General features: G+C 33.9%; 1 pseudogene; it reads left to right on the top strand.

The window, feature by feature from the left end:
- Nucleotides 1–247: 247 nt before the first annotated feature.
- Nucleotides 248–5351, top strand: LOC111551788 (annotated as a pseudogene).
- The last annotated feature ends 244 nt before the right edge of the window (nucleotides 5352–5595 follow it).

Below are 5595 nucleotides of genomic sequence, written 5' to 3' on the forward strand. Positions count from 1 at the left end.
ATGCATTCTATGCCATAATCTGTTCTAGGCACTAGGTTTAAACGAAAAGCTATGTGATAAGACTCATATTGCATAGTGAGAAACAGAAATAAGAACATTCACAAGCAAAGATAATTTCATAGAAGGTTAAGTGATATGACAAATATAAATAAAGACTAAGTAAAAGGAGAATCACTGTATACAAATGGCTACTTTAGCTTTGCTGATTAAGAAAAACCTCCAGAACTATTAACTGAAGACAAAAACGATGATAGGTAAGCCTTGCAAAACTCGAGGAAAATCTGGAGCTCAAGAGGATGATCAAGATAGAATTATAGAGCAATGGAAATCTAAATTTAAGTCAGGAAAGAAAGGAATTTTTACAAAGCTTCAATTTATTGAGAAACTATTATGTGTCTGAAAACTGACATTTTGCTTGTTAATTTTCTAGCAATTTTGCGTATTATATGTGCTTTCTAAATTGGAAAAATGAGTGATAAATTAAAATTGGATTAAGATCACGCACAAACACTGCTGGGTAAAATCCGAGTCCAGATCTAACTTGAATTTCCTTTACTTTTTCAGTGGTCTTTAACAATGAATGAACAGAGGATTCATTTGGAGATACATTAGCTTAACTCTGGAAGATTTGGAATTAATTGCTATGGGTCTGTTTTAGGCATTTAGAATTACTGCAGGAAGCATTATCTCCCAGTAATTCTAATTTGCAGCTGGGCAGTAGCCCATTGTCCTGCATCTTATTTTGAACAAAATAAAAGAGAATGGAGATTCGTATTCTGGTAAGCATGTTGTGTATGTCATCTCCTTTAATTCTCAAGTTAATTCTGCGAGGTATTACTAAAGTCACTTTAAAAAGAGCATACAAGATCAAGCTTAGAAAATTTAAGCCTACAGCTTACTTAATAAAAGTCATATTTATGAAACTATTGCTATTAATCTAACATAGTGAATACATTAGTGACTGTGCACTAATAGAACTTTATAGAAACAGCAGCATGCCAGATTTGCCTTTTGCTCTAGGTAGAAGGAAATGTAGTTTGCCAACTTCCAATCTAGGTGAATGAAAGTGGATTTCATGCCCCACTAAAGGTTTGGAAGGGGGAGATTAACTCATCAATACCTTGAATTTAGGTTGAAATATTTAAAAGTACAGTATAAGAGAAAGAAAGGAAATAATATGACTCTCACAGATGTGAAAACCAGCTAAAAATTATTTCAGTTCTGAATAATCTTGCTAAATTGTCAGTGATATTGCTAAAATCCAAAACCCCAGTTTTCTAGATAACTATAAATATTCTTGGTAGGAAGGTTTAAATATCCAAAGTTTTAAATTACATATGTACCATATATACATATGTATGTGATGTCTGACAAGAAATGAAAAATAACCAGGTACATTGAAGACAAATTTTGATAATCAAAAACAGGATAGTGAATTTATAGAATAGAGTTCCTGGAAGCAGACTGTTAATTACACTTAACATGTTCAAGAAAGAAAAGTCAGGTTTGATAATTTTAGGAGATAACCAGAAAATTTAAGACAAAAAGAATTTCTCATAATTGAAAACTAGTAAAATTCAATGGCTTTGTTTAACAGCAGATTAGATCTAGCTGTATAAGGAAAAAATGAAATAGAGTATAGCTCAGGAGAAAATTTTGTCCAAAGATCAAAAAGATCAAGAACATGGAAGAGAATGTTAGAAACATAGAGACTAACATGAGAAAACGTAATTAGAGTCCCAAAAGAGGAACACAGAGAGAATGGAGTATAATATATTAAGATATATTTGACAAAATAAGGGCTAAGAATTGAACAAAATTGAAAAAATACACAAAGTTTGAATTTCAGAATCTTGGCAAACTTTCAGCAAAACTACAAAGTAAAAGCACACTTAGGCACATCATAGGCAAAATACCAAGCCAAATACAAAAGGACATCTTAAAAGTAGTCAAAGATGGTGGGGGTGGGATGGGAATGGCATATTACTCTCAAAAGGTAACATATGAGACAGGCAGCTGATATGTCCAAACAAACACTGAATTCCAGAAGACAAATGAATAGTATTTTCAAAGTGCTGAAGTTAAAAAAAACAGACAAACAACAACAACAACAAAAACAAACAAACAAACAAAAAAAAAAACTCTGCCGGTTTTAAAGTCTATATACAGGAAAATAACCTTTTAAAAAAATGATGTAAAGTTATTTTTTAGCAAACAAAAATTACCAAGAATTTATTACCCCAGAGCTACACCTAACCGTCCTGGCAAATATAAAATAAATTTCTGAATGGTGTTTTTCAGGAAAAAGGCAAAGAATCTCATTATGAAAATTCACAAATGCAGAAATGATATAAATAGCACTTACCTAAGACATTAGAATACACTTTTTCCCCAAATGTTCATGGAACATTTATAGCAACTGACCAAATGTTGAATTTTAAAATAGGTCTCACCAAATTTCCAAAAAGTTAAGTGGTACATTATTTTCTTTTATGTGAAATTAAATTTGAGTCAAATATAAAAAGATAATTAGAAATGATCCAAATGTCTGGAAATTAAGAAATGTACTTCTAATTGAAATAATAATGAAAATACTGAATATTTAAATTTACAATATACAGCTAAACTGCTTAGAAGGAAAGCATAACTTTCTCTTATTTTAGCTTGTAAGTTCAAGGGTACATGTGCAGGTTTGTTCTATAGGTAAATTGATGTCACGGAGGTTTGTTGTACAGATTGTGTTATCATCTGATTATTAAGCCTAGTACTTATCAATTATTTTTTCTGATAGTCTCCCTCTTTCTACTCTCCACTTTCAGGTAGGTTCCAGTGTCTGTTGTTCCCCTCTATGTGACTATGTGTTCTCACCATTCAGCTCCCACTTGTAAGTGAGAACATGCAGTATTTGGTTTCCTGTTCCTGCGTTAGTTTGCTAAGGTTAATGACTTCTAGCTCCATCCATATTCCTGCAAGGGAGATGATCTCATTCTTTTTTATGGCTGCATAATATTCCGTGATGTATAATCACCACATTTTCTTTATTTAATCCGTCATTGATGGGCATTTGAGTTGATTCCATGTCTTTGCTCTTGTGGATAGTACTGCAGCAAGTGTACACATGTGTGCATCTTTTTGATAGGATGATTTATATTATTTTGGGTATATACCCAGAAATGGGATTGCTGGGTTGAATAGTAGATCTGTTTTTAGTTCCTTAAGGAATCACCACACTGCTTTCCACAATGGTTGAACTAATTTACATTCCTACCAACAGCACAAAAATGTTCCTTTTTCTCCACAATCTCACCAGCATCTGCTATTTTTTGACTCTTTAATAATAGCCATTCTGACTAGTGTGAGATGGTGTCTCACCGTGGTTTAGATTGAAAATCTAACTTTCAAGACAAATTTAGAAAGTAAAAGAGACATCAGATTAATTATCTACATATTCATTATAGAAATTTAGAATTTAGAAAAAGAGAATATTGTACAAAATATAGAATACTATTTTTTAAAAAGTGGAAAAAATGTGAAACAAAACAAATAGTAAAATTAGCAAAGCCAACAGTTGATTGTATGAAGAAATTAACACAGTATATGAACCCTGGACAATGTCAAGCACATAAGGAAGAGAGAAGGCACTAAAATGCAGTATCAGTACAAAAAGAGCATCCTTGCAACATTCATAGACAAAAATGTGGCATCAGTGAAAAGATGATAAGGATATTAGTTTTAAAATCATGCTAGTAAGTTAAAAAGTCCACGTGTTTTATGTATATAATTGCCAAAGGTGAACTAGGAAGAAACAGAGAATTGAAAAATTTTATAATCATTACATAAATAAATCATATTTAAAATTTCCAGCAAAGAAAACTTCAGGCTCATATCCAAACTCATTGATAAATTCTATCAAATATTAAAGGAAGAAATCGGATCTATCTTAGCAGAAATATTTTAAATAATAGTAAAGTGGAAACATTTCACAACATAGTTTGCAAGGGCAGCATAATATCTGGCCAGGACATTATACAAAATAAAAATCAAAGATCAATGTTTCTCATGAACATAGGTACAAAAATTTAATCAAAATATTACCACAACAAATTTAATGTTATATAAAAAAGGAATGTGTTTCACAAATAATTTTCATTGATCCCACAATTACAAGGTTATTTTAGCATTTTAAAATATATCAACATACTAAACAATATCAAAACTACAAAAAAGCTGCCAGGCTTCTCAATTAAAACAGACACGGTGCAACCTGAAATAAAAAGTAAAGCTGAAGCCCATTTTATCTTAAAAGATTTGTGAGGCCACCACACTAAAACCTTTTCTCTGATGCCATCCATTCATCACCCAGTGAAAAAGGTCACTGCATCTCCAGGCTTCTGCTGGTCCCCGAAGACTGCTTCAGCCGTCCAGCTCTATTGAAGAAGGATGCAACAGTCCCCTACAGGTTTTCAGAAAAAAGTAGCATTCCCCACTGTTCACCGCATGATGCCTTCTGGAAAGCTCAGTGATGCCAATGCAGCTGCGGGGGAATGCTCTAGAATTGCACAGCCTGGTGAAGTGGCTTCTCTCCCCACTGTGTCTCCTCCTGTGACAGAGCCCTTGGTTTCTTCTGAGCCTCCCACTGGTCTAACTGAGCCACTAAGTTCTCATCAGCCAAGCCAGCAGCACCCCTTCCTCACCTCTTCTCAAGACCTCGCCTCTTTGATGGAAGAAGATGAGCAGCATTCTGAAGCAGATGAGCCTGTATCAGACGAATTGCTGTCTGACGACCCCCTGTCACCTGCTGAAGAGAAATTGTCCCACCTAGATGAATGTTGGTCAGAGAGTGAGCACATCTTTTTGGCTGCAAATATTGGTTGGGTGGTCACGGCACAGCTCAGTTTTGATTCAGTGTGCCCTGTGAGAGCTTCACACAGCTCCTGTGAGCACCTAAACCCTAGTCAATCAACTAACCTCTCCCTTGTCTTTCACCAGCACAAAAACCTGAATAAGCCCCAACATGGTCCTGAACTAAACAAGATTAAGTTTCAGACTGAAGAAGCTAAGAATAAGAAAATGAAGGTCTCAGAGCAAAAAGACCAGGAAGCTGTTGAAGGTCCTGAACTGTCCTCTAAAGAAATTATTTTAACGAAGTTCCTTCTCATAAAGCATTAACATTAACCCATGACAATGTTGTCACCACGATTCCTTATGCTGTCACATACATTGCGATTCCTTATGCTCTCACATACACACACCCTATAACCATTGGGTCTGAAGGCATTTCTCCCCCTCTTAATATCCTTGCTGGTGCAGTGTACTTTTTCAAGGTGCTATTAAAAGAAAATCACATATAGCTTACTATATCTTCTTCTCACACATTTTAAGTCTGAGGTTAAAAAAAATGAGGTGAGTATTCTTAACTGAGATTATATTTTGACAATTGGTAGAAGCTGCACATTTTAAGCAAAAATAAAAGTTGTATTGTTTTAAATACAAAAAAGGAAAATTATGCTCAATTCAATAGATCTAGAAAAAGTAGTTCAAAAATTCAATTTGCTTATGATTTTAAAATATAATTAGTATTCTTAGTAGACTAGC

Source organism: Piliocolobus tephrosceles, chromosome X (assembly GCF_002776525.5).
Source record: "Piliocolobus tephrosceles isolate RC106 chromosome X, ASM277652v3, whole genome shotgun sequence".
In the NCBI taxonomy this organism is placed as follows: Eukaryota; Metazoa; Chordata; class Mammalia; order Primates; family Cercopithecidae; genus Piliocolobus; species Piliocolobus tephrosceles.